This window comes from Fopius arisanus, unplaced genomic scaffold (assembly GCF_000806365.1).
Source record: "Fopius arisanus strain USDA-PBARC FA_bdor unplaced genomic scaffold, ASM80636v1 scaffold00075, whole genome shotgun sequence".
Taxonomy (NCBI): Eukaryota; Metazoa; Arthropoda; class Insecta; order Hymenoptera; family Braconidae; genus Fopius; species Fopius arisanus.
This window is the reverse complement of record NW_011887814.1, coordinates 183,563-193,514: the sequence shown is the minus strand read 5'-3', so window position 1 is coordinate 193,514 and position 9,952 is coordinate 183,563. Positions and strand designations below refer to the sequence as shown.

At 38.4% G+C, this 9,952-nt stretch overlaps 1 protein-coding gene across 2 annotated transcripts in view; it reads right to left on the bottom strand.

Annotated features, from left to right (window-relative positions):
- LOC105269827 (protein Tob1) overlaps window positions 1–9,865 on the bottom strand; it is a 21,113-nt gene extending 11,248 nt beyond the window's left edge. The window contains exon 1 of one of the 2 annotated variants that reach the window (XM_011310375.1): window positions 9,556–9,865. The gene's annotated coding sequence lies outside the window, so the exon portion shown is untranslated. Of the gene's footprint in view, window positions 1–5,689; window positions 5,763–9,555 lie in introns of those variants that run through there. The other variant, XM_011310377.1, reaches the window with a different exon arrangement.
- Between the last annotated feature and the right edge of the window lie 87 nt (window positions 9,866–9,952).

Below are 9,952 nucleotides of genomic sequence, written 5' to 3'. Positions count from 1 at the left end.
ATATATATATTAATATATATGATATTGGCCAATTGAATATATTTTCTGAATTTATAAAAAATATATTAGTTTTTTTTTGGTATTTTTCGGGAGGGCAACGAGAGATATCCAAAAAAAGATACGGTTTTTTTTTCTTTTCTGATGATTCACCATTTTATTCTTCACTCCGGGTTTTAATCTGACTTCCGGTTGTCTTTCTCTACCAAGCAGTGTTCCGTGTATAAAAAGGTGTGACACGGAAAGAAGGTAAAAGCCGAAGGAGGAAGAGTGCATTGACACGAGCAATTCTGCCCACCTTTCAAAAAAAAATAAATAACATTGAGAAATAAATGTGAATTGTTATATTACTTCTTCGATTCGAGACACGAACAAAGGATTCTCTGGTTGCCACTGGTGTCAACAAAATTTCAGAGACATTGAGGTGGTGTCAACAGGTGACATTTGGCATTGGCACACATTTCTTTTGATATTTTATAACAAAAATTGTGAAAATAAAACACACATCCAGGAATTCCCGAGTGATTGAAGAGTTCACTGTCTGGATTCTCCCCAATTTCTCTACTTCTCGAATAACGCGAGTAATTCAATTCAAACCATTTAAGTGCGAAAAACTTTTCACGAAATTTTGTATTTTTTTTTTTCAATCGCCCGCATGCGAATCGGGGTATCAGCGAAAAAGTGAATGCACCCGGAAGTGGATCAACCAAAACTACCGGAAGTGGAATATTTAGCAAAACAGGAGCGACCGAGGCAACATGGATTTTTGTTTTTGAAAGGTACGGGTGAATTTCCCGAGTCTGGAGGGGAATTTCGATTTAAATCGGTTCAGTGGGTCACGAGATAATAGACTTATTGTTCGTAAGAATGGAGTCAATTTGTCTGAACCATTTCCTCGAGGTTGAGAACAGATTGATCCACGGAAATTCAGATTTTGCCGGTGAAAACGAGTGAATCTAGCGGCTAGAATTGTTGAGGGACCTTGACAGCACGCGCTGCTTGTTACGGCCCTGAGTTAACTGCAAACAGGAACAAGACGATTATCCAGCAAATGAATGAAATCGAGTGAGTATACGCACTCTTCACGGGGGTAATTTTTTTCGTACTTCCTTCATTCGTTAATAGATGGATTGAGAAAAATGAAAATTGTTCGGTACGAGGGGCGCATCAATGAATAAAATCCTTGAGATTTTACGTGAATGGGAAACGATTTTTAGTAGTGATTGAGTGCATCAGGAAATGCAAATCAAGGTCCTAGTTATTTTTTTGTCAGATTATCATCATTGGCGTTTCCGGAGGATGCGTTAATTTACTGATTTTCCGGTGATTTTGGTAACGAAAAAAATGGAGAAAATGATTTTTTTAATACAAATATTGGATAGTTTTGAAAACAGGAAGTGAGGGAATTGTAAGAATGGCTTCATTCGATAGATCGGAAAAAAAGAGGCGGAATTAAAAAAAAGACGAGGTGTTTCGCTTCAGTAGATCGAGAGAAAATCCTAAATTCATTCTTATAGATCATTTATCCATCGCTAGATCAATTCAACATAACCGTGACGAAATGCGTTGCAAATAACTCCATCGGATAGCCAGATATATTCCCCACTGAATTGATTTGAGCCGAATAATTTTGCCCCAGTAGGTCCTCGAAAAATCCCAAACGCTTATCTAGATCATTTTAGATCATCAAGCGCTAGATCACCTCTACATTTTTCACTGTAACTCGGGTTCTACGGTAGCTAGAGACGTCGTTTTTTTTTCAAAATGTGGGTAAATTTCCCGACTCGTCGATTCGCGATGTTTTATAATCGATTCGATAATTGATGAATTATCTATCGATATAACGTATCGATATTGTGAGAAAAAACGATAAAGTAAGAAAGTCTCTTCCACCTTGGATTCTTATCACTCTCACGGGAATTACCTTCGCCCCTTATCACTTCCAATCTTTTTTTATCCTCCCCTCGGGACATTCATCACTAATTGACCGACAAAGTTAATGGAAATTTTTGGAAAATTCAAAAGACTCTCGTCTTTTTTTAACCGCACACAAGTGTGTCGGTAAAACACAGGTTATAACCACTGGAGTAACAAGTATACGGCCACGGTCGTCCCGAGGCCTTCATATGTACACTACACACGCCAGAGAAGTCGCATTACGCAATACAAGCAATTCCTGAGTACAACTGGACGCAATGTATTTCAATTCCCCGTCCTTTTTGCTGTGAAATTTGAGTAGCTATTGAAAACCTCAATCGCGGAATCGGACGCGTTGATTATATGGGGCCGATAATTACCCCAGCAGATAGATCGGAAAATTTGAGCTGGATTTGAAAAAAAAATTATCCATTTTCCACCAGAGGATCTGGAGAAAATCCAGTATCCACTTCTATAGATCATTTATCGATCGCTAGATCCCACCAAAATCGTAAATAATTCCAAAGATCATTCTAGATCATCGGCTTTAGGCCAATCGCACTTTTGTTTTTGCGGAAAAATTTCCGGATCAGTCGAAGCGATAATTGAACGCGTGAGTACGTAATTATTATTATAAACAAATAAATGAAAAACAATGAGTATTTTACAAAGAAAAAATTGTTTAGGGAAACTGCGGTGTATCCAATGAAATAAAGTGCACCACAAAACCAATGAATAAATAAATAAATAATGGAGTGAGGAATAAAGAGAAGAGGATTACTCAATTCAATTGATTATTTTTCATTTCAGATGTTTACGATAGCATTGAGACGTTATGTCACAGGCGATTTAATAACAACTGCACTGGCAAATGTTGCAGAAAATATATCACCTCTTTCTTCACTGGGAGGATGAGAAGGGGGTGGGACGAGGTCGGGTAATTTGCAGTCAGGAAGACACAGACTCTTGCCAAATACTTATTTCAAATATAATTTAAACGATAAATTGTCAAGTGTGTTGGACTCATCTGTACTTTAAAAACTACATTTATGGTAAATTAGTTTTAGTTTTATTACAGGGCATTATTCACTGATTTTATGACGCACACGAGATAAAATTTTCAACGGCTGATAATTTTTTTTATGAGTTTCTTAAAAATCGAGGTAATTTGATATTTACATCGAGAACGTAATGATGATTTCGTTCGATGAATCGTCAAAAATTGTCAACTAATTTTTTATAGATCATTTATATCGATTTCATCGATCAATGAAACTCTCGATGAATTGCAAAAGCTTCAAAATAATCCGGTAATATTCCATTGAAGCACTCGCAGTGCTAATGCATTTTTCGTTATCAAAATCACGTCAATAAAGCCTTACTAATTACCCTTGCCAATTGACTATGACTAAGTCCAAGTGTCATTAATTGAGATCAAGTGAAACTTAAAAATAAATATTTCAACTAAAACATTCACATGACCTCTCGGTGTTTGTGACAAGTGACATTTTATTTCACCGGAGTAATTTCACGTCTAAAATGTTTCATTTTTCCACTCTTGGTTACTCAATTTACAATCCAATGCAGTATTGTTCATAAAATGTACGTGGGGGTCATAAATAATAGCGTTGATAAGAAAAACCACTGGACGATTATGGCTTTGTCGTTTAATAACCCAACGACACGTGTGGAACTAGTCAAGGTCGTGATTCTAGATCGATTTCATTGACAATTATTCAATGTTCAATTTCAGAATTTATTATTAATTATATGACAGATTTTTCAGTTTGCGACATTTCTCCGTGAAATTAACCCGTTTCAACCTGGTGTAATTAACTCCTTTCTAATTTCCTGTAGCAGTATACCGATCGACAACCGATCTATAACAAATTAATTGACGATTTTCTCCTGTTCTACTCAGGAAAAACTTCATCCTTTTTTTTTTAACAATTACAGGCGAATTCCCGGACTACCGCGTCATCACTGGCCGGTCAATTCTGATGGGATATGATTTTTTTTTAGCGATTTACATTGGCAAATTTAGATGTGCAAATTCAATTTAGAATACCAAAATCGTCTTTTACCTAACAACCCAGCGATATGCAGAGGACGAGTGTGGTTTTGTCTATTTATAAATGTGGGTCGACTCTCCGAAGACTAACCAACACTCGTTTCGTCACCGTTTGAGCATTTCTGAGTGACTCTGAGTGCATTAATAAATAAAAAAAAACCAGTGTCAGGCAGGGAAAAGCCGAGAATGGGGTTTTCCGATTTTTCGCATTTTCCCCCAGTGGTAGGATAACACTAGGAGGAATGGCGATGAAGGGGGAAGAGGTTAATTGGGACGGGTAAAAAGGCGAGACATTTGTGGATGGGATAAGAGTTTGGAATGCGAGTGACATTTGAGGGATGGTCTTAAATTAAAACAGCTCTGAGCTGGCAGAAGTGGATAGTTTCGGTTGCCTCACAGGTACCCCGGTTGTTTTGGCAAGACCCGCATAACACCCAAGTAGTTAACATGGAGGTCTCAGTCGGAGAGCCCGCTATGCACGATTGGCCAATTTATTTACCCGTTGTGTGTGAGGTTAATAAAGCTCTTCGCGGGTTACTCAATTCGAGAATTATCGATTGTAATGCAAGCGCCAAGGAAAGAGTGGGATGCGAGGGTCGATAATGGTGTCATTTGATAGATCGAGAAATTTACCTACAAATGAAAAAAAAGACGATCCCTCTAGCTCCCATAGGAGTAGAGTTACAGCGAAAAATGCAAATGCGATCTAGCAAATCGATCATCTGGAATGATCTATGGGATTACTCCGGATTTTTGGGAGATCTACGGGGGCGAAATGAACCGTTTCATTTCAGTTTCATTGGGAAACTCTGGGGCTATCAAATACGGGGATTTCCAACCGATTTTACTTCAGTCGTGTAGATATGATCGAATGATCGACGAATGATCTATGAAATTTGTTTTGCGATTTTCTCGGAATGTGCTGGGTCGAATTTGATAAGTTTTTTTTTCAATGGTGAGTCAATTTAGGGAGAACACTTTTGAATCTTTGAAGGAGGGAAGAAAATCGATTTTCTTTGTTGGATGTGAAGCAATGAAAGTAGTACACGAGACGCATTAATAAATGATACTCATCGACGTTTCGGCTGCAAGCATTACCCTCATACGAGTGCACGTAATGCACCAGGGAGTAGAGTTTACAGATTAACCAAACAAACTCGTTCCCATCATGCGATGCTTTCCGCGATTTGTCCCCCTTTGCATTAAGTTATCTCAGTGGCTAATGAAGTTTAAAGATTTGAGTTGGGCTCGTTGAAGAGCCGACGAAATCCCCAAGAAAATAAGCCCCATGAACGGATGCCTTTGAAAAACTCAAATATTAACCGCAAAAAAGTAAAAAAATTATTCTGTCAATAATTCGATCAACAATCTAGATAAATAGATGAATGAAACAATCCGCTTGAGGCTAAAATTCCAAAATCTAACTTATATAACAATCACTTTATCGACATCTGGGTAAATAATTCGTATAAATTGATCGTCATGCCGATTTAATCATCGGAAATTTTTTGCTCTCTCCTTCGAGCTGATTTGTTTACACTGAAAATAATGTTACAAATATATTCTCGAATGGCTGCAAGGCAGAGATGCCGTGGAGTAACGAAAAAATCGTCATTTCTGTTTTTCTTTTTTTTTTCGGAAAATGTATTTTTAAAATCATGAAAATGAATGAGGCCACGGGGGATAGCACAGTGGCTGACTCACCGTTGAAATATTCCGAGATGAAAACAAAATACGAAAATTTTGTGCAGAGCCGAAGCGACAAAACAAACTGGCTAAATCCAGACGCGCCCGAGTCGTATAAGAACACTGCGGCCGTAATATTCCGCGAGTCTATTGCGTTTGTATGACAAACTCAAACGGTTTTACAAGGATACAGACAATGGCACGCGCAAACTTTGACCCCCACAGCGGCTCGGCAACTTCGCATTGTAGTTCACGGCCGAGAAATCAGCGACTGTTGTGAAATATATTCAGCAAAATAGAGAAATTGAGGGAATCAAATTTCGAATCGTACCTGGCGACTCGATAATGAGCCCATTCGATAGGCCGAAAGATTTGAGGTGGAATGAAAAAAAAAACCATCCATTTTCGTCCAGCTGATCCGGAGAAAATCGCAATTGAATTTTTATCGATCATTCATCGATCGCTAGATCACATTTGCATTTGCCGTTATAACTCGGGTTCTAAAAAGGCTAGAAGAATTATCTTTTTTTTAATTTGTCGGTAAATTTTCTGATCTATTCGTTGGGTTCACTATCGATCTCCTCCCATGCTTTATTGATGAGTTAATTCACGGATTCTATTGTAATTTCCCTATTCTCTTATATTTTACGTTCCAATTCTCCAAGTTATTGATCGTGAGGTATTGAAATATACCACCAGCTTAAAATATCCATTCTCACCTCTCCAACAATTGGAGCCAGTGATGGGAGAAAAATGAATGAAGCACTCTTATCGAATTAAGGTCATCATTGATAATTCGAAAGACAAAAGTATTCTATTTCTGTATTAAAACACCAGCGGAATACGGTCGGATGAAAACGAATGAATAATACAGGAGTGGATAATTCCCGGGGCTTAACGAACGCTTTCACTGATTTTACCATCACCAGAAGTAAATTGTCGTGGACCCGAGAATTAAATAAAAAACGAAACAATCATCGTTACGTCGGAGCGTCCAGGCGTTAAATCCAGTCTCTCCCCTCTTTTATTTCCTTTATTTTTCACTTCGGAATTTATTCAGGAAAATTACCACACACTGGTGACAAATTCAAATGTTTCACAAATATTTTTTACGTAACAAATGTGCAATAGAATATTTGGCAATATCAATTTGTCATCGGAACTTGAAAAAAAAATGAAGTCTAATTAAAACTTGATATTTAAAAAAATAATGAAGCAAAATGCATCGTCTTTTTTTTACTTAGGTATAATTAAGTAAATTTTCCGATTTGTGCAATGAAATATTTCTAGAGACCATCCCCCCGACCATTTATGCCTTTAGCTTTGCGATGAATTTTATTCACCGATGAATCAAAAGATTGCATTTTATATTTTCAACCCCTTCGCGCATTATCCTATAAAAGCAACAGATCAATATCAAGCGAGAATTGGAACGTAACGCCAAGATCAACCCGCGTGACCCAGTGGAGACGCCCTGTGTATTTCCATCTAGCGACTGTAGCGCCAGTAATAAAATTTTATTAACTCTCATGCAGGCGAAGGGGGAAAAAAATGGGGCAAAAAATGGTAGTGACCGGTGGATGTTGTAACACAGGTAGAATAAACAAAATTGGGGAAAAAAAATAATGGTCATTTCGACCCAAGAAATGTGAGGGGAAAAAAAACGTGAGGGGCGCTCGGTGGGGAGAGTTCAAAGTCGAAGTGTCGACTATATAATGCATGAAGCCCTGCATGGGCTGCTAAAATTAATTCGAACTATGTAGTTTCAGATTAGGAAGGGCAGTCGGTGGGTTTCTCTTTCATGTGCACTCACACTCGATTGCTTATAACCATAAGATATCAATTAAATTCGGGAATTTGTGACAATTCGTCATTGGTGGGACTCAATTGTGATCCCATTCGAAAGATCGGGAAATTTACCCACAGATTAAAAAAAAAATTACCCTTCTAGCCCCCGTGGCACCCGAGTTATAGCCGAAATCGTAAATGCGACCAATGATCCACAATGATCTATAGACTCATTCGGGATTTTTGGGGAATCTATTCGGGCGAAACGAGTCGTATTACTCCCATTGCACAAAACATGTCTTTCACTATCCGATGTAATAATTTCCAAACTGGCTTGCCCTAGTCCAGAGAGAGTGATCTACTGATTGATAAATGATCTATGAAAATTCATATGGGATTCCCTCGGGATCCCTGGGGGTTAGAGAGGCAATTTTTTTTTGTAATCTACCTGAAATTTTTGGATCTACTCAATGGAGTCACTTTCGATCTCGTAAAATCAAACATTTAAGACAGAATTTTTAAATCTCGGAAGAAAAACTTATTACGTTCGTCTTGTATTTTTTTCCTAAAAAGTCCTGGGGTGACGGGGCCTCAAAAAAATTCACTGAGACAAAAGAAAAACAACCTAAAATCGATGTTGAACGGTCTCAGATCGATGGCGCTGGCTCGACCAGCCAGGAAACGTTTCGAGATTGCTTTTCTTTCCGCGTCTAATGGCATAACGCCCTCTTCCCTCTTCCCTCTCCGAGCTGTCGCTCCAACGATAATGCGGGTTTTGCCCTGTTCTCACTCTATTTTTATCCAATCACTCAGCATCACGATTCATCCTATACCCCCATTCAAGATCAATTTCACGGGCTAGTCCCTTTCTAAACCCAAACAAACAATTTCATTCGACACAGAAACAAAAATATCAAGGCACCGACTATAATCTGACGCAATCTATATCAATGGGATTGTTTACCACCCCAATAGAAAGATCAAAAAATTTGAGGCGGAATGAAAAAAAAGACGGCCACTTTAACATCAATAGAACCGGAGAAAATTCCAAATGAATTTTTGCAGATGATCCATCGATTGTTATAGATCACTTTTACCCATGGGCAAAATGGATGGGAGACAATTATATCGGATAGTAAGTGAAATTCTCTATTAATTCGAAGAGAGAGGCATTATTTCGCACCAGTAGATTCTGAGAAAATCGCAAATAATGCTATAGATCATTCTAGATCATTGAAGGCATTTGTGTTTTCTAGGATTGCTCGGATTCTATGGGGGCTAAAAAGGTAATTTTTTTTTTCAATTTGTTGGTAAATTTCGGTGCCGATTAAAAGGGCTTTAGTCCTATGCGATACCTGGAGTGAGTGAGGGGGTGAGCGGACAATTAGGGAGAATTTCTACCGAGGAATTAATCGTATGCGATATTACTGCACTTTTCGTCGTATCAGACGCTTGGAAATAGTGGCTGGGTTGCCTCGGGCGTGTGTACAGTGCAATCGATAATCGAGGGTAATTGCTCTCAAGGGGGGTATGGAATACGTATATGTGGAGCAAGGAGGATTGTCATGGCCTGTTGGGCTTGGAATTTAATCGATAACGAAATTTTGATGTACGACTGACAGATCAGAATGCAAGTGGTTCGAGACGCTCTACTGCTTCACTTGCACATTCAAAAGTGTTTACCACTCCGGCCATAAGCCAGTGCATCCCAATAATTCTGCCATTTTTTCCCCAAAATACGATAAATGAAAATTCAACGGCCCAAAAATGAAAAATTGAATGAAAATAAAAAAATGGGAAATTGAATGTCTTCAAAAGTATGTCACAGGGGAGAAATAAAGTATCATTGAAATTTGTCTCATTTTGAAAATGGAAAAAATGTTCACATTCTGAAAACAAAAAGTATATTTTCAGCTGGCTATCAACAGAAATATTTTTCTTGATTATCCCAGTCAATAATCGACTAGCATTTATCATTTTTCCGACAAAATAAATGAAAATTTATCCAAATGAGCCAGCTCCCACCTCCTCCCCTGTAACACTCAATTTTCCAGGACCTCAAAAAAAAATAATAATAAAATTAAACTTGTACTTACCACTCTCGAAGCACCTCGAAATTTCCGTCGGTAATCTCCGCGCTCACTTCCGCACACACACAGTCCCAAAAATTCACAATGCACTTGTCAAAAACCTCAAAAACTTCCCCTTCGACAAATTGAAAAATAAAACAAAAAACCCACCGTCATAAATTCGTTTGATCCCCTCGAAGCCTCGCTATCCCGAAAATAAAAATTTATACAACACCCCGTATTCACGCAATCGTGCGAATGTAAACAATCGAGCGATTGAAATTAAAGAAATTTTGGTTTATCCCTAGGTGCGATAGCAGTGTACACAACTCAGTGTACCAGCGGAGACTGACTGCTTCTTCGTAGTACAATTCTAGTTGTAGCTTACGGTGGGAGGAGGGAAGAGGGAGGAGGGCGGGAGGTG